Source organism: Vulpes lagopus, chromosome 17 (genome assembly GCF_018345385.1).
Source record: "Vulpes lagopus strain Blue_001 chromosome 17, ASM1834538v1, whole genome shotgun sequence".
Classification (NCBI taxonomy): domain Eukaryota; kingdom Metazoa; phylum Chordata; class Mammalia; order Carnivora; family Canidae; genus Vulpes; species Vulpes lagopus.
In genome coordinates this window covers 40354684-40375002 of record NC_054840.1, presented here as the reverse complement: position 1 = coordinate 40375002, position 20319 = coordinate 40354684, and the positions used below count along the sequence as shown (strand labels likewise).

Here is a 20319-nt window from a genome sequence, read left to right as displayed (position 1 = left end):
TTACTTAGAAAGTGCATATATTCATAGGAAAAGTAACACATTGTGACATTTTAGGAGTATTCTATATAACAGATGTATTTCTACCTCTAATTAATTAATGTATTAAAAAATCATATTCTAAATTCATTCTATTGGAGTTGTTGCAGTTGTGCATTTGGTAACTGGGGATTCCTGTCTCCAAGCTTTGTTTATGCCAAAAATATAGATTCATATGGATTTCATGGATTGATAGTTGACAGCATTAGGAATGCCAAGGGGCTTGCTGAACCTTTACCTGATGGTCAACTGCACATCCTATTTGAGAAACCACGAGTGCTTTGAACATAGTGAAATTAATTTCATGCCAGGGTAGAGCGCCACCCCTGAAAATCCTCTGGTCTTCCTAATCCCTCATTGCATGAGCTCTAATTTAAGGCATAGAGTGAAGGAAGGCATGTGATTTGTTCAGTGTAAAAGGTCTAAGTAAGAGGTTTATATCCCAGTAGGGTGAATAATCGCCACAATATTTTATTGAGGGGATTTAATATATATAGCCTACATTCCTAGTTACAGAGTTCAAATTTACACTGATTCGAGATCATGAGCTAGTGTGTGATGTCATGCATTTCCAGCCTCTTAGTACCCAGTGTCCTACTTCTGAGTGTGTCCGACACCAGGTAGCGATGGTTGAGCAGCAGCAGGAAGCGTGGGGTTTCAATTTTATCCAAGTAACTGTCACTACCAAGGCCCTAGGCAAAAGTCCAGAATTGTTTGTTTGACTTGCTTCTTTTTTCTTTTCTCCTCTTTCCTCTAACATGGCCTGGAATCCATTCTGGCCATGGGCAGCAGAGATAACTGCAGACTACAAATGAAAAAAGCTGAGCTGGCCCTAAAAATATTACTCCTTGCAACTATTTAATTGCAAAAGAATCTTTGTGCAAAAGCTTCACCATGCCCCTTGAAAGGCAGGCTCAGTAATTTGGCTGTCAGTCATTTGTCATTTTATACCTTAGGGTCTGGAGGGATAATAAATAGAATTACAAGAGTTTTATACTGAAATGCTGATTCTGAGAAAATAAAAAACCAAAATTTCAGGAAAGAGTCAAGATTTTTTTTTTTAAATCTCTTCTAAAGATTGTTTTATTAAAAGTATAAAACTATTCATATTACACTTGGAAATCACTATAAAGTCTGTCACTTGTTTAGATTGTTAAAGCTTTCCTATATTAATTAATGCTACTTATTCTTTTATCTTGCTCTCAGTGGTAGTAGGTAAAAGTGACCAGGACATTAAAATTCTTGGAGTATTTTAACGCAGTTTCTTTCTTTTTGGCCCAAGAAATTGGATCATTTGTGTAGAAGGGCACAACATAGTGAATTATTATAAACTGATGATGCCACACCAAATAGTGATTCCTTCTTCCTTATTTAGTTCTATTTTTATTTTGTAAGACTTAAAAAGTTTTAATTTTCATTTGAAATAAACTGATAAGAATATTGCTGGAAAACCTCTGAGGTTAAAATGGTATTTTTCTTTTTTTTTCTTTTTTTTGAATCTCAAGAACATTAGTAGGTAGATAATGTTCTGGGTTTCATTCATGCTTGTTATCTAGGATTGAAAATAATTGAGGACTTTATTTTTTCCGAATAATATGCATTCAGAAGAGTACTTGTATCATGAGGTACAATTTGCTCAAGATCATGTGTGCAAGACTCAGCTCTACATGGTGTTCGGTTATTGGTTTATTTTATTTTATTTTATTTTATTTTATTTATTTTATTTATTTTATTTTATTATTTTCTGAGTAGTCTTTCATTGTGCATAGATACCATACTGCATTTGTTCTTATTCCTGGGCATGTCAGGAGTATCTCGCTGGGGCTGATATGAATATTGCTGGTATGAGCATCATAGTGGATATCTTTTGGTGGACGTATGTGCACCTTTCTGTTGAGTGTATACCTAGAAGTAGAATTTCTGAGACATAGATATGCACATGAAGAGCTGTAGCAGGGGTTGAAATACATCAAATTACTTTTACCATTTTATAGTTTTACAGTCTCTGAAAGTTCTGATAACACCTGATATTTGTCAATATTTGGCATTTTGTCTCCTTTTTTTAAATTTTAACCACTCTAATGAGTATATATTGGCATCTCATGGAGGTCTTAAATTTGCCTATTCTTTTGGAGTCATAAAGTCAGTCATCTTTTCATCTGTTTATTGCCTATGTGGATAGCCCCTTCTGTGAAGTGCTTGTTTAGGTATTTTGACCTTAATATCAGGTTGCCTATCATACACTGCAATTTGGACTTTTGTTGATCATACAAATATGTTGATATAGTTACATATACAGACACACCGAAAGAATGAGAATATTCTTTCTCACTGGTGCCCCTTCACCTTCTCAATGGTGTCTTGATAAGCAAGATTTCCCAGTTTCACTTTGGCGCAGTCTATACCTTTTTAATTCTTTTTACGGTGAGCACTTTTTGCATTCTGCTTAAGAAAGCCTTGGTTCCTTTAAGGCCATGCATGTCTTCTATATTTTACTCTCAAAGCTTTACTGTTTCATCTTTTATAACTCGACTGATACTCTATGTGGCACTAATTTTTGTATATTTTTTGAGATGGAGTGAAGGTTCATTTTTTCACCAGATAGATACCCAAGTGAAAGCACCATCTTCCCATTGTGTGGCAGTTCGATGGTTCTTACAAATTTGACATAAGTGTGGCTTGTTGTAATTCTCTCCTGATCCACTGTTCTGTTTGATTCTTCTTATATGGATGCCCTGTGGTCTTAAGGACTGCTGCTTGTAATGTGCCCTGATCTGTAAGTTCTGTCTCTAGATTTGTTTCCTTTCTTCAAGACCACTTGCTCTTCTTGGCCCTTTGCATTTTCATATAAATTTTAGAATCCACTGTCCATTATCCCAGCCACTCCCAGCCCAGAAAAAAACAGCATGCCCAAGTTTGGATTAGAATATAATGTATTAAACCTTATCAATTAATTCAAGGAAGTTGAAATCTTTACAGTGTTAAATCTGCCAACTATAGCATGGTGCATTTCTTTCTTTCTTATTTTATTTTATTATTTATTCATGAGAGACACAGAGAAAGGCAGAGACATAGGCAGAGGGAGAAGCAGGCTCCCTACAAGGAGCTGAACCACCCAGGTTGCCCCTAAGCCACCCAGGTGCCCCACCTGGTACATTTCTATCATACTATAATTTGTGTCAGCTTTAATTTCAGTAGCGTTGTGTAGTGGTTAGTGAGGAGGTCTTCTATCACCTTCACATGGATTTATTCTTAGGTATTGGAAGCTTTTCTTTGTTATCTATAAACATTGTTGTTTTAATTTCTTTATTGCTGGTATACAGAAAGATAACTGATGTTTTTGTACATTGGTTTTTGTTTTTGTTTTATTGCTGAAGATCTCCAGTGCAATGTTAAATGAAAGTGATAATAGCAGTGAATAACATTTCCTTCATCTCCAAGGAGAAGTTTTCAATATTTAACTCTGATTGTAATTTTTAGGTAGGTATTTTTCACATCAAACTGAAGGGATTCCTCTCTAAGCCTAGTTTGCAAAGACTGCTTTTTTAAGAATTATGAATTACTGTTGAATTTTGTGAAAAACACATATTTATGCTTCTTTAAGATTTAGTTTAAACTATTAATTATGGGACACCCGGGTGACTCACCGGTTGAGCGTCTGCCTTTAGCTCAGGTCATGATCCTGGGGTCCTGGGATCGAGTCCTGCATCAGGCTCTCCAGAGGGAGCCTGCCTCTTCCTCTGCCTATATCTCTGCCTCTCTCTTTGTGTCTCTCATGAATAAATTTTTTAAAATATTTAAAAAATAAACTATTAATTATAGATATTCCACAATGTTCAGTTTAATCTCTTTAGTTTCTGGAAACAATAAAATCAAACAAAATGCAATAAATCAGTAATACAGTTCCATTTACAATAATACTAGGAATAGAATTGACCACAAACTCAAAGACGCTGCACATATGTAAATATCACTTTTCAGCTATCATACACTGTACAAATTTCATTTAAAAAAGAAGAAGAAGGAAGGATGGAAATATGGAAGGGTGGGAGGGAAGAACCAATGGCTGTGACTCAGAGACCTTCACTGAACACTGAGCTTTAAGGATATGAGGGGACACAGAGAAACAGGTAGCCCTGTGGAGAACAAGCTCCCACAAGAAAGAATCATGTCGAAATGAGAGATGTTACAAGAACTGCATTTTTAACCTTCATTTCACTTATACTCAGCACCCTTCTGTCCTCCTCAATCTGTGATTAAACAAAAGCTGAGCCAAGGTGAGGTTACTGTAACCGCCAAGGAAGTTATAAACTGAAAAGTTTAAATATAAGACCATGGACTGACACTGTCACAAAAAAGTAGGAAACAAAGAAATCAGAAACAGAAGAAAGTAACGTCACAGGAATATAAAAAATGTAGAAAAAGTGTAACTGAAGAAAAATTAAATTACTCCCATGTAATATCTTTTTAATATCTTTTTTATAGCCTAAAGTAAGTTAGAACCATGAAAAAATATGAAATCAAAGAAATGATAAGACAAATCAGGAATGGAATAATAAAAACAGGCAACACTGATAGAAAAATAAGAAAAAATAAAGCCATCACTTAAAGGAAACCACATTCAAATCATGAGAAAGCTTAAATATTGCAGAAATCAAGAGGACTGGTATGAGGAAACAAAACAGAAGAGAGAGAGAGAGAGAGAAAAAAAAAAGACAACAAAAGCAACCAAGAAGAAGATGATAGATATGGAAGAGAGAAAACCTGGAGCTAATGTGTGGGTCATGGTGGTTCTTGCCCAGGAGATCTCTTTTCTTAAAGGAGAGTAATATTGGCCTGCTTTTTAATTCTCTTCTTCAGTTTTTAGTGTCTGAAGGAATCTGAATGATTTATTTGCCAAAATTGTATATGACTGAAGCAGAACCATGAGTTGTGTAACCCAGCATGTATCCTCATGGAAAATGAAGGGCAACTGTGCTTCTGGAGGCACCAGGAACAGCTAATTTTGCAAGAATGATGCCCCTAGAGGTTAAGGATATTTGTCTATGTTGCAGGCAGCAGAAAGTCTTACCAAAAATGCACTGATAAAAAATACAGGCATTCACGAGCCTGTATTTGCAAACTATTAGACAGTATTGAGTCAATCAAGACTTAGATCAAGATGCATGAGGGGTCTAGACATACAAATATTTTAAAAGAGATTCTTGTGGGGAGGGTGTAGGATAAGAACTGCCCTTTATAAAAGTAGGTACTGCTTGAATTTTTAGTAAGAAGCTTATCCTGTTTTAAAAATAATCAAAACCCAGTTTTTAGAAGTAACTTTTTGTTTAGTTCTTGTTTGAACTAACACCAAATCCTATCCTTTTGAAACGAGGGATCCCAACGTTTCCTTTCAACAACACCAAGTATTATTCTAACAGTTATAGTTGTATATTGTTTTGGAATTGAAGAAAGTACTTCTTCAATAGGATAACGTCTTGTTGATGCAGGATCTCATTACATTGGGGTGCTGTCTTGGTTTTAAATAACTTGGCTTGGATCTTCTAATTATAAAATGTGAACCTAGGGTCCATTGAACACACAGTTAATAAAAAAGTCTTTAAAATATTGGAAATCATGGCTAGAGTTGAATCACCTAAAAGACTCCAAGGAGTTTTTGTGGTACTGTAATGGCTGGGAGTGGGTAGGAGTGGATATTAGCGTTATAAAATCGAGCTTTCAAGTTAGCATCCTGACAAGTTCTCTCTTCTGTAAGCCTTCGGGTTTGCTAGAGTTTGCCACATTTTATACTTCTTTTGAATTGCAATCTCATTTCAAAAATAAAATAATTTGAATAAACTTATGGTTTTCAAACTGTCCCTTTTGAAATAAAAACTAGACCAGCTTTGAATATGAACTCTAAGCAATCTTGAATCTATCTCTTGCCTTTGAATTCACCAAGGAAACAAAGTCTAGATTCAGTCTGAGACTAATTTTATGGTTCTGTGGGTTTTTCTTTCTTTCTTCTTTTCTCTCTCTCTCTTTCTTTCTCTCTTTCTTTCTTTCTTTCTTTCTTTCTTTCTTTTTTTTTTTCTTTTTTCTTTCTTTCTTTCTTTCTTTCTTTCTTTCTTTCTTTCTTTCTCTTCTTTTTTCTCTCTTTCTTCTTTCTTCTTCCTTTATTTTTTTTAATGTTTGAGATACAGATAGCTAAGGAGCCAGATACAGATTTAAGGCAAAGGAATGGAAGATCAGAAAACTAGAATTTGCGAGGCAGGCTAGTGGGAGGGTCCTTTTGTGATGAAATGTTGCATAAATAATGCCGATGGGGGTCTAAATTCACTGTTGCCATGGAGACCTTTGTGCCTGGCTGAACTCAATTCTTTTCTTTTACGACCGGCTACCACTAGGCTTGTGGTATTTCTGTTGCGTCTTGCTTTGCTTTCTCTTAAACTGTTTGGGAGTGAAAGAAGAAATTAAACTATGATAATTTGGCATCCTGACTTTTTGGAGACTGTTCTTCTACTCCATTCGTGATTTTTGAGCTCCTCTGGGGTTCCTTTTGACCCTGGTTCGGGGAGGGAGGAGCAGGTGGGAGAGTGCTGGAACCCCCGCTTGGCTGGCTGCTGGGAAGGAGGGAAAAGTAGCCCCTCATCTTTGTGACTAGTCCACTTGTTGTTGGCCTGGATTACACTTTTGAAGTATTTAAGGACCATTTGTTTCCAAAGGTAAAGGAGAAAAAAGTGAAAACTGAACGTTTGTTTTTTTAAATGTTTTCATTAATCGATGTTGTTTGTATGATGATTTTAGCTAAAGTTTTAAAACTGCAGGTTGAGAGTTATGTGTAGAAAACATAGGTAGAATTTATTTCTGGCCTCACGGTTGCCGTTTCTTCAGTGTATTAATGTTGAAAACGTAAAAGCCAAATGACTGAATTAAACAGAATGCAGTTGTAAGGATCCATGTGCCATTTTTCTATCAGCTAACCATTGTAATTGTTTAATAATTGTTTTTAGTAAAACTTGGTGTGTCATAGATATATCTTTTAGATTTCTTGCAATTAATGATTAGCCATGTAAATACCCATTTATAATTGATAATTAAGTAATTAAATTTGACTTGGCAATTGTGAGCCGCTTTCTCCCACCTTTGGCACACAATTAAATGAAGGACCTCACTTGGAAAGAAATTAATCATTGAGAGTAAAAGCATAAAAATCACCCAGCCTGTGCACTGTGTAAAGTAACTAAAAATTCATTATATTGGACTGCTAACCTGTTGCATTGCATTCCCTGTCTTACAGAGTATTTGGTTCTCAGTGATGAGCTTTATATTAGAACTGGAATACAATAATTGCATGTCTTGATCATTCTAAATGGTGTAAATGGGATGCACAAATTGCATAATTATAGAAAACCTTTACCACACAGTGTTTCCAGATTGCTTTTATTCACATAACTCGTTGAGAGAATCATTGACCAAAATGTACAATGACTTCATACATTTCACCTCTTCTGCCACTGGAGTTGGGAGTATATTTGTGTACACAACAGGTGAAAGAAATAAATTAATTTCTGAAAGCTGGGGGATTTAACAGGTGGCATTCTGTGGGAATTGTATGTTAGATTGCTATATATTTATGAGATAGGCATACATTGTAGATTTGTGAGTAAAGTGAAATGGAATAAGGATTCAAAATCTTTAGGTTTTTATCTTTAGTGTTTTCAAATGGATGGTAAGAGTCACAGAATGATTTCCAACTTAATTATGGTAATCACAAGATAGAATTGCTACTTGATTAATACTATTTGAAATTTGAATGACTTTATAACTCAGATGCTGAGTTACAATGACCAAATTGACATAAAGAAATTATTTATTTTTATTGGGAACATGTTATGGCACATGTTTTACTATTTTAGTTGACTCACATGGGTATGTTTCATTTTAAGCTAACAAGGACTCGAAGACTTGAATATACTATGGGGGTACTTCTTAGTAAATATTTCATTTCAATTAATTAAAGGTAAAAGTTTAATTTGATCATATTAAAGCTAAGAAATCTTTTCATTTTTATGTGATGGATGCAACCCTCAAGGGTATCCATTGAGAATAGCTACTGAAGAAAACTTTGACCTTTGAAAGTGTTTCCAAGCCTTACTTAATAACACTGCCTAAATACAAAGGTAAATGACCATGAAGCTTCACTTTGGGCAAACAGTGTCTAGGCACTCACACTTTGTGGAAAATGGATGTAATGGATTCAAGAGACATTAAGTCTTCAAACTATAGGGGACAGAATATGAATGTGACCCAAATAGTTTTTAAACAAATAACAAGTTAACTAATTACATGGTGTGATTGCCCATTACCTTACATTGCTAAATACAAATATTTTATATGAGAAGAAAATTTAAACTATTAAATTTTTTTTAAAATCCAGATGTTTATATGATGTGAATGCATCTGACAACATGCTAAATCGGGTCCTTCAGAGGCCATTCTGAAGCATAAGCAGAGATCAAACAAAATGTGATTTAAAAGAAATATGCATTTTGAGGATATTCAAAGGCCAAGTTGCAAAGTCTTTCCTGAGCTGTTTTACTTATAAATTTTATGCACATAATTAAGAAAAATAGTTTTGTGAAAAAATACACATACAGACAGACAATTCTAGGTTTGGCCCAACTCAGGATTTTATTGATAGGTAACAAAATTACAGCTAATCTATTTGATCAAAAATTCCAGTTAAAACGGTTTAGGAACAAAAATCTGTGTTTGTGTTTCTACAAGAAGCTATTAACATGTGAATTCTGATTTAGAGTTCTTTTGTATTTCTTGTATCTTACAGTACCTCACACTTAGCAATTCCTTATTGAGGCCCCCTCTGTCTGTACTAAATATTGTACGCCATGTACAAAATGGAAAGAAGTATTCCCTGGAGTCCATGAACTAAAAAATCTGGTGGGATTGCAGATGTGAGAACTCCTAATTGTACTGCAGTAAAACACCTGCTTTAATGGAAGCATGGCTGAGGAGAGCATGCAACAGCATTCCACTTTATATAGTATCTTAAAATATGGTTATTTGATCTTCCCAACCTGAGATGAAGAAAGATTAAGTGACCTGCACAGTAAAACTGTTAAAGAATGACTCCAAGGATAATTTCTAATTAGCAGCCACGGAAATCCTTTGACATCATAAATACTATCATGTCATTACTCTATGCAGAGTCAAAGTCAAAGGCCATGTAGTCCCTGAAGCCTCTTGGTGATGTGCTCCCTGTCACCCAGTCTCTCCCACATTTCCTGAGTTTTCCCTCCTGCCCACTTTGCTCCAGCATAGAAAACTCTCTGCTTTGTGTAGAACGTGCTCCCAGTGCATGGCCTTTGCATTTGGTGTTTTTCTCTGCTGAAAACAGTGCAGCCTTCCCCTCAGCCTGAATCCAGCCCAGCTGTACACATGCCCCCTCCCCCTCATGTCTCTCCAGCAGAGGCCACCTTGTCAATGAGTCCGGTCTCGATAACCATATACAAGTTGCCTCCCCATCTTCTTTTCCTGCATTATTTTTCCTCCAATGCCTTTACCACAGGTGGTGCTCTAAGTAATCCACTGGTATGACTTATTCCATGTCCATTTTCTTCACCAGAATGTAGACTCTATGGGGGTAGGGGTTTTTATCTGAATTTTTTTTTAATTGATACATTCCCAGCACCTAGACTCATGTTTGCCTTACTTATTAAACGAAAAAATGAAGAACTGAATATAGATTTCCTGGTGCCAAATATACAGTGTTCTACTTTGTTGTTGTTTTTGCAGATTTTAAAAATATAGTAGAAAAAATTTGAATTTATCACTGACAACCCATTATTGTAGCATAAGTGTGAGAGAAAGTGGCTAGATACAGGCAGTGGATTCGTAATTGCTCCTGTGCCAACACTCAGCCAAGTTACCTGTATCACAGAAGAGGGGTTGAGAATTTCCCTTCCAGTGTGTGGTTAATGGCAGCAGATGGATTCTTAGTGAGAAAGCCCAGTGTATTCTCTCCTCTTCCTTCCTCTGTCTGTGGAAACTTGACTAGTACCTTCAGCTTTTGTAGCCATCGTTGATGTGGCTGCTACTGTAATACTCCAGCTGTCTCTAAGGTTTGATTTATCTGTATATTTTCCAAAGTATTTAATAAGGAACACACAATTATACACAATCTCTAAAGTATTATATATTTCTTTGTGTCTTTAATCAGTGGCCTAGATTATTTATATGATCATATTCAGTTAGCAGTTCTGTTAAATGAAGTTCTACTCAAAAATCAAAATAAATTTTTGGGATAAGAATTACCAATCAATATCATGTCCATAGTGGTATCTCACATAGTGACCATAATTAACGCTGGCTCATCTGGGAAGCATAACAACAGTGAGTATATGTTTGTCATTTGTGCATCCAATCACCTGCCTCTACCTCATCAAATTGCTCCTACATTTGACATATTTAATTAAACTTAGCACTTGTGGTTTTAAAAATAAACTTTGCAAGTTCTAATAATTTAATAAACAACTACAGTGTGGCTAATTACATAGTAACCTTCTCCAGTATGCAAATATTTTTCAAAGACGTGAGAATTACTTCCTCGAGGAATAAGTGTTGAGTCAGTCTGTGGCTTCAATAGTACTGGCTTATTTTTAAAGAAGAAAACTAATTATAAGTGTTGGTCAATTGTCTCCTTGTTTCTGTATAAGGCAAATAGATGGTTAGAACCTTTTTGTATCCCTTAAGCCTCAGCTGTTTCCATGTCGGGTGTAACATTTGGCTACATATTCCTCCAATGAAAGTAATTCCAAATGTCATTATTTATTGCCTGGCTTCCACATTATTCACACATCCCTTCTTTGTGAATTTCAGCTGTTTCAATTCATTTAATGTCCTCATGCTCTTCTGAACCAACTTCTGGTAATTTTCATCAGCATTAGTAGAATTTCTGTGAGAGATACTATACTCAGTGTTGAAATGGAATGGTAATTAAATGTGGGTGTTAAGACTGAGGCTTATCTACACCACATCACCATGTAGCACTTCTGCCAGAAATTAGAAACTATAAATATGGAGGTGAAGATGACAAAGAATTTATAGAAGGGCACTTTGAGTGAGCTGTGGGGCTTTGTATACATACATAGGCCATAGGGTTGTTGGCCATCGTGCTTCCTTGGTCCTGACATTAGTTGGTGGACTTTGGCATATTACAGCATATATTTGGCAAATGTAGTGTACGGATATTGGTCAAATGTCATGCATTTCCCTTTTAGGAACTTATTTAATCTCTAGGTATATGGGAATTAAATAGGAACTTTGAAGTCTTTCATTTAAAAATTTATAAAGTGACGCCTTGGTGGCTCAGTGGTTGAGCATCTGCCTTTGGCTCAGGTTGTGATCCCAGGGTCCTGGGATTGAGTTCCGCCTCGGGCTCCCTGCATGGAGCCTGCTTCTCCCTCTGACTGTGTCCTGCTTCTTTCTCTGTGTCTCTCATGAATAAATAAATAAAATCTTTAAAAAAAATGTATATAAATCTGGGCTGCTTGTGTAGCTCAGTCAGTTAAACATCTGACTCTTAATTTAGGCTCAAGTCATGATCTCAGGGTCATGAGGTTGAACTCATGGGGCTCTGTGCTCAGCAGGGAGTCTGCTTGAGATTCTCTTCCCTTCTCTCTTCCTCTCCCCCTGTTCACAAGCTCTCTCTCTCAAATAAATAAATCTTAAAAAAAATAAAAATTTATAAATCCGGGGCACCAGGATGGCTCAGTTAGTTGAGTGTCCCACTGTTGGTTTTGGCTCAGATCATGATCTCAGGGTGCTGGGAGGGAGGCTGCATGGGGCTCTGCACTCAGCTGGGAGTCTACTTGAGGATTCTCTCTCCCGCTTCCTCTGACCCTTCCCCTACTTGTGTACGTTCTCTCTCTCTCAAATAAACAAATCTTGAGAAGTAAAAAATAAAAATTTATAAACCGACCCTTCCTTTTATTTGTTACTGCTTTGAAATAACAATTGATATATGTATTGAGCACAGCTAGTGTTTGCTTGTATCTCATTAAATCCTCACGAAGGCCCTGTACATTAGATATTTCCCTATACTATATAACAAACATTAAGCGGATTATTTCATTATACGGTATATCTGAGGTCCAGAAAAAAAAATACAAGATTTTGAAATCGTTTCTGCTTAACCCTGCAGCTCCCTGCCCTTTCACCTTTTGTCCAATGGCACTGTTCGGTTTAAGCATCTCACTTAGATTCTGGAACCTATGTAGATTTTTGCCTGTTTGTAGATGCCCCCTGTCCTTGCATTGCATATCTCTCCTTGTTTTTGTTTACTATTTACCTCCATCCATGTGCTCCAGGCTGCTCTCTCTTTTACTATAAACTGTTGGACCCACCAACCTGCATGTTCCTATTTAGAATCCGGCAGGGCTAGGAGGTCAGGGATTGGTCATGCTGTGCTAGCTGCTCTACCAGAATCAGTTTGAACATGTGTTATAAATGCAGCTTCCTGACTCAGCGTCTCAGAGGCTGGGTTGAACATATGCTTTTCTAAGAGGGTCCCGAGAGGACTATTGGGCCCAGGGACCTTTGAGAACCACCTGTCTAATCTGACAGATGCACAAACTGGCTGTGAATGAGGTGGGTGGGAGGACAAGTTCAAGGCTGAACTGAGAGTTTCTTTTTTCTTTCTCTTTTTTTAAAAGATTTTACTTATTTATTCATGACAAACATAGAGAGAGAGAGAGGCAGAGACACAGGCAGAGGGAAAAGCAGGCTCCATGCAGGGAGCCTAATGTGGGACTCGATCCCAGGTCTCCAGGATCACACCCCGGGCCAAAGGAGGTGCTAAATCACTGGGCCACCGGGGCTGCCCTGAACTGAGAGTTTTCTGCACAGGACTGGGGGCAGGAGAAAGATCAGGGCAGTCCCAACTGCCATAGTGGAAACTCTTGCAGGTTCAAAGCGATAAGAGATTGGAGGGGGTCACTGGTATCTGGTGGACCTCAATCTTGTATTTTTCTAGGCCTTCTCTCAGCCATGTGTATTTGTGCATACAACATAAGAGAAGGAGAGGGAGGTAGGCAGACAGAGGGGAAAGCACCGTTAGCCTGATGTTGTGGTGTCCTCTCCATTCTGTGGTCTACTTCTTCCTTCTCCCCTCACTGCTTTCATTTGCAACCATTGTGTGGCTTGGCTGATTGTGCAGCTTTGTGACTCTCTGTGATAAGTCTGTGGATACTAATATTTCCAAAGCATCTCCTAAGGATATTTTCAATTAAATGGCATAACATAGTTATTATTACAGTTCTATTTTCTGACCTTCTACTACTTGCCAGCTGCTGTCCTAAAGTATAGGAAAAAGGAGTTACAAAGCCACTGCTTTCATGGAGCTGCCATTCTAGTAGGGACCAGAGGACAAATCAGTGACTGTTACTGCCCTCACTCCTCCTCCTTTCAAGAGAACTAAAGTGTAGGGATTGAGTTCCTTTTTTTTTTTTTTATTTTAATTTTTATTTATTTATGATAGTCACACACACACAGAGAGAGAGAGAGAGAGAGAGAGGCAGAGACATAGGCAGAGGGAGAAGCAGGCTCCATGCACCGGGAGCCCGACGTGGGATTCGATCCCGGGTCTCCAGGATCGCGCCCTGGGCCAAAGGCAGACGCTAAACCACTGCGCCACCCAGGGATCCCCGTGGATTGAGTTCCTTATAATGACGTAGAAGCTGTGCCCACCCTAATGAAACCTGACAAGTTTATCCCTGGCAGTGCTCCGTGAGACTTTTCTCTTTACTCTCATTTTTAAAAGGAAGCCAGGCCAACAACTTTCTTACCATCCATGTCTACGAGGAGACGTTGATATGTTGGGCTAACTTGAGAATATGTGTTTTCAGTGGAGACAAAATTTTAGTGTATTTAACCAGGTGTGATATAGGCCTCTCAGGTGTGGGGTAATGGGAAAAAACATGGGCCTGGAGGACAGAGGCTTAGTTCTATAAGCCGGCCCCAGTGCACTCCAGTTGTAGGATTCTGAGAAAATGTGGGCACACTCAGTTCAAAACTTTCCATCAGAATAGCGATCCTCTTATCACTGTGACACAGGTGTGATGTGATGTCACTTACAAAGCGTGACTTCACATGGTGACTTCCCCTTCCATCTGTGGATCACCATGTTATTTACTGGCTCTGGGTTATGAGCGGGTATGTCTGTGCTGGAAGAGCTTATTCATGTTTTGGTGACGCGTTACTCATCTTGGAACAATGTGGATGTTCACAGCTTTGGAAGGCAGAACTCTCAAGGGCTTTCAAGGTAGGAGGTGACTCTGTTGCCCTGAGCCATGCCACCTTTGTGCAGAAAGTCCACCTCTAGTACTGCTGCACAGTGCTTGGTGCAGCCACCAGAGAGTCAGTCAGCCTGAATGCACTGCCAAAGGTTGTGTTAGGTGATTGCCACCCAGCTCCTTCTTTTGCTTTACTTTTTCTTTTCTCGCTTTCGGTTTTCAGCTTGTTTGTTTGTTTATTTCTTTATTGGGATATATTTTGAGAAAGAGCAACCCTGTGGAATCCATTCCAATTCCAGTATTAATTTTATTTCATTTTATTTTCTTCCCCTGGTATGTCCCCAAAGGGCTTTGAGGCTGCTGCGTCTACTTCCTTAATCCCTCTGCACCTGATCTTCCTTACCTGCAAAATTAAAGGCTTCAACTCTGTGATCCCTTCCAAATGAGTAGGATTTTATTATCTCTCCTACAGGCGCTTCCTGGTGCTGAGTCAGGGTACAACTTTTAGCTGTGGAGCAAAGAAGACTGGCTAAGGTGGGATCTCACCTGAAGCCCTGGCATGCCTCTGGTATGCCCTGTCTCTCACACCGGGGTCTCTAACCTTTCCTAATTTCACTCCTCCAATTAGTAAGTCTTTTGAGCAAGAACAGCCATTATGTGTACATTTATTTGTACATGATATAAATGTACTACTGTACCAAAATTCAGATGTTAGACAAGAGGATAAAAATCTCATGTGAGAGCAGTAAGAACAGTCATTTAAAATAGAAGTTCACACCTGTACTTGCCCTGCCCCAAGGACTTGCCTCGGACTTGTACATGCCCACTTCAGAGAAGTGTTTCCATGACTGAGCTGCACAGCTCAACAGTGTTGGGAAAGTTATCAGATTCAAATTCAAAACGAAAAATAGGAACATTTGTTAAGGTTAGCCATCTATCCTTGTAAGACTCCCCTATCTTGATTATAACCACATTTGAGGTCAATGATAAAGACAATTGTACAGTCATGAATGATTGTTCCTAATTTGTAAATAAGCACATAATTACCTCCAGGCATTTTGCAGGTAGGGTGCCAATAAGACATTGTTGACATCACAGTGTGCTGCATCTAGGTACTGGAAAACAATCCAAGGTTATGTTGTTCTTCATATGCCAGTGACATGTATTAGGCATGCGCTTATAATATCCCTTTGGATACACTGTTTTGTGGATGGTTATCAACAGAAAAGGAGGCTGGTGGAAAAGCACTGATCTATGTACTTTCTTTTCAAAACTATAATCAAAGAACTAGGCTGAGCTAATGTCTTCAAAGCAAGCTTATAGAATTTGCAGGTTTCCAAGGCTATTAAAATATGCATACATTTAGTACAGAATCAGATTTCAAAAAAAGTCTAAAATCCTGAAAAAAATATGAGATAAAACACAAAGTTTAAAATTTGGGATACATGTCTAGCCTTGTCTTATAGGCTCAAAGATATCAAATGCAGAGATATATCATATAATGGAAGACGGTTTTGCAGCAGCTTAGGACAAAAGTACTAAAGGCTTAGTTGAATTCAAATGTCATATAAGGCAACTATTTGACAAGGTTAAGAAAGCTAAAGTAGGGATCCCTGGGTGGCACAGTGGTTTAGTGCCTGCCTTTGGCCCAGGGCGCGATCCTGGAGACCCGGGATCGAGTCCCACATCGGGCTCCCGGTGCATGGAACCTGCTTCTCCCTCTGCCTATGTCTCTGCCTGTCTCTCTCTCTCTCTGTGACTATCATAAATAAATAAAAAATTAAAAAAAAAAGAAAGCTAAAGTAATCTTAGGTTATATTAGTGGAAGTTCAGTTTCATTGCTATAAGTGGTGCTTCTTTTTTAATTTTTTTTTTTATAAGTGGTGCTTCTAAAGTACTTGACACTTGCAGTCTGTGTGTGAAATAGCGTGTGGAATGGTGGGTGTTATGAATGAAGAGGGATGGAGATTGACAAACGAGAGACCATGCAGAGGTGTGGCCAGAATGATGAGACCCCTGAAAACAGTGACGGGACCTCTGTTTAAATCAGAAGAAAAGATGTGCTTTTCAAATATTCAGATCTATGGTATCAATGAAAAAGTTAGTGTAATACTTTGGTAAATCAGAAGACAGAACTAGAACACAGGTCAGAATCAGAATCAATCATTAGGTTCTTACAAGAAGGCATGTTATGGTTTTGACAACCCAGGCTGTCCTTCGGTGGGGTGGTGTTTGAGCTGCTGAGTTTGAGCTGCTGTCCCTGGTCACTTTCAGGGAGCAACTGTATGAGAGACAGACTCTTCAAGGATGACAGATGATGACGAGATGGCCTTCTAGATGCCATCTACATATGAAATCCTTAGTGACTTTTCAGACGTTACATCTAGATTGATTAGAAACAGATGCAGTTTGGGTGTGTAAAAATCTAGAGAACCTATAATGGTATGTATGGCACCTATATTTCTGCGTGCTAAGGTTTCTGGAGGTAGGAGGGAGAAGGTGAATTTTGAAAACATTGCCTAGGTGATTCATGGCAAGCTTAAGCTCAGCCGTCCATCCCTGTAAGATCCCCTGTCTTGATTGATTATAACCAGATTGAAGGTCAGTGATAACGGCGATCATACAGTCATGAATGATTGCTCATAATTTGTAAATAAGCACATAATTGAGACAGAACAAGAACAGGGAAGTTAGATTGTTCACTTAAGTTGTATTCTTCCTTGTGCATAAGACATAACTTAAATATATATAGAATGTCTATTCTTAACTTAGCAACCAGCTAACTACAGGCAACCTATATTCTTCTGTTTCTTCATCTGTGGAAGAGAAATAATAGTCTTTATAATAGTGGTATTATTAGTATTATTAGGAGTAGTATTTTCTAGATACCTCAGGAGTTTCAATGCAGTGGAAAGGGAAGAAGGAGGTTGCTTTGCTAGGAATACAATGGCCCAACTTTATCAAAATGGGAAGGTTTTTTATGTTGACTTTAGTAGGATACAATTCGTTTTTCTTGAATAAATACAAGTTCTACAGGTTTTATTAAATACATGTCTTATTGACTAATTTCAAACTGGACTATTGCTTTTCCCACTTGAATACCAAGGGAAAAGTATTTGTGAGAAAATTGGCCTAATATGTACGAAACAGCTGCTGGCATCATAGCAGCTTGCTGCCCTGCTCTGCAGCCAGGGAGGCTGGTATTCATTAGCTTTGCCCTCTCTATCAGGTAAAAACTGCAGCTGATGGAAATTACAGTCCCCAGTTTCAGGGGACACAAGGATAATTTGGCTACTCCTAAAAAGGCATAAACAAAATATTGGCTAAGCACAGACAGATGTTAAGGTTATACTCTGTACATGAATTCATGTACTTGAATTCACTTTAATGGAGTTGAGCTTATGGTGTAAGATCTTGCAGCTCATTATAACTAAGTTGTTATGGGCTGCTAATTTGCTAGAAGCTGCTGTATCATGAGCTAGCCCAACTGCCTTGATGGGTCTCCTGGTAGTTAATATGGATTAAATGTGAATCTTTTATTTTTTCCCCTGTGGTCTCACATAATGATATTAGCTTGTCTACAGTGTGACAAATTCAGTGTACCAGGAGCATCTGGTACACTATCCTTTATGACTGAAAATAAGCCTGCAAACTCTATTAATGCACATCCATTAAGACACTTCTCCATATTGGGGAGATGTAGAAGGATGACGACCATGGAAGGGATTTATTGGTCACAGTTCATTTTGCTCCAGTGTATATAAACTATCTCAACAGTGGTACATTCATCAGTGCTGCATTCCTACAAGTTTTTGCTTGATTACCAGGGTGCAAATATGGATATATTCCTTCTTAGACTGAACTTAATTTATTCCCAGCAAAGGAATTCAAAAAGGAAAAAAAATAAAGGGAAAAGAAACTAAATTTTCACAGCTTGAATATAGGTTTAAATTCAGTCCTTTGAAGTTGATCTGGGAATGGATCACACAGAAATGTTCAAGTCATGAAGCTACTTTAGTAAAGAGGGTATTTTTTTTATTTGAATGCGTAATGTTTTAAGAAATGAGAAGTAGAATCAGATCCTGTTGTACCATTTGGATTATGTTCATGGTTTGAATTTGTTACTACCTAAGCAGTGAGGAAATATGAAATAAGAGAGGTGACGTACATATTATGTAATTTATCAAGAATAGGGAAGGCCATTGGGCTAGCTGTCGGTGTGTTACTATCTCTGCTTTACCACTAGCTGAGTAACCTTGAATTATTCACTTAACCTCTCTCATTGCTAGCTCCTTCCACTTTACACAAAGGGGTTATATTTCCTATCCTATATTATTCATTGGGCCATTTGAAGAGAAAATAAATAGACTAACAATACGGTTGTTATTATACAAAGAGTAAAACCATTATACTATTGTATTAGGGTACAATTATAATAATAGCTCCCTCTTACCTGATGTCAGCCTTCTGGTAACCTCAAGTCAATGGTAGATGTGGCATTAGCAATTAAAAAACACTCTGGAGGCAATAAGGAATAGGAGCTCTGAAAGGTACACCCAAAAAAAAAAATCACTGGAAATGATTGTCAACAATATAAATGAAGCAGAAGAGAAATGAGACTATTTCTTTGGTTGTAGGAACCAATAACTGTCTGTGGCCACCGTGCCAGAGGACTTTACTGTGTTGACCTAATTATGAAAAAACTCTGCAGGAGACAGGGGCATTTAGGGACAGGCAAACTAACATCCTATCAGGGCAATGTCCTTGTAATGTAGCAGGAGATCCATGTTAACACAAAAGACCTTACAATGTCAAAAACCAGTAAATGGTATTAATTATTTTCTTATCAAATGAGTTCAATAAAATTTCAAAGAGTTTCTTAGTTGGAGTATGGAAATAGATGAAGTGGTGCCTCACATTTAATGAATGAGGAAAATCAGGATCATTGTTGAATACTAACCTCTTACTGAAGTAAAAACTTCCAAGATAATTTGTCTGGTCCGATACTCCAGTCAAACTGCACTCTAATTACTTCCTGAAACACTTACACACACAGTCAATATTTGTCTAATTCTGTGCCTTAAATCATGCTGCTTCTTCCATTTATAATGCTTTTCCTTTACCTTTTCACATGGTCAAGTAGTAAACTCTCATTGTCCACCTCAGGTGCCACCTTATGCACGTACCATTATCCTTGAATCCCTTCTCCCTACCCTCTCCCATCTTCCCTAACTCGATGCTGCCTTTGAAATTCATTCATATCTGCCTCATCACAATTTAGCATTTTACTTTGTATTCTAGGAAGTGATGCACAGATTTCAACTCTCTTGCTAGACTTAAAGCCATCATCACCAAGATCTCTATTAGAGTTCTCAGAGAAACAGAAGCAATAGGGTATATAGAACTATATAGAGTGAGATTTATTATGAGGTCAGAATGAGGTGATTGTAGGAACTTAGAAGTCCCACAGTTTGCCATGTGCAAGCTGGAAGCCCATGAAAGCTGATGGTATAGTGGCAGTCCAAACTCAAAGCCCTGAGAATGAGAGCAGTCCATGGTGTAAGTTCTGGTGCAAGTCCAAAGGTCTAGACAAGTAGGAGTGCCAGTGTCCGAGGGCAAGAGAAGATAAATGTCCTAGCTCCTACAGAGAGAGCAAATTTGCCCTTCCTCTACCTCTTGTTCTATTTAAGCTCTCAGTTGATTGGATGATGCCACAGCATTGGTTCGATCACTCTTCTTAGTCTATAAGATTCAATGCCAAACTCATCCAGAATCACCTTTACAGATATCTCTATGGAATAATGTTTACCAGTGATCTGGGCATCCCTTAGCCCAGTTATGTTGACAAAGTTAACCATCACAGGATCCATACCCAAACTAATTTGGAACTTTCCTATCTTTGTTATCCAGCACCTTGCAGAATGCTTTGCCCATAAATATCAGCTGTCCTACTGTTACTTTATTCATTCATTCCATAAATAATTATTTGGCA

At 37.9% G+C, this 20319-nt stretch overlaps 1 protein-coding gene across 5 annotated transcripts in view; it reads left to right on the top strand.

Annotated features, from left to right (window-relative positions):
- Positions 1-20319, top strand: part of CTNND2 (catenin delta 2) — a 901977-nt gene that overhangs the window by 261721 nt on the left and 619937 nt on the right. Inside the window, exon 1 of one of the 5 annotated variants that reach the window (XM_041732006.1) lies at positions 6646-6740. The exons of the other annotated variants lie outside the window; for them this stretch is intronic. The gene's annotated coding sequence lies outside the window, so the exon portion shown is untranslated. Of the gene's footprint in view, positions 1-6645; positions 6741-20319 lie in introns of those variants that run through there. 5 annotated transcript variants of the gene reach the window in all.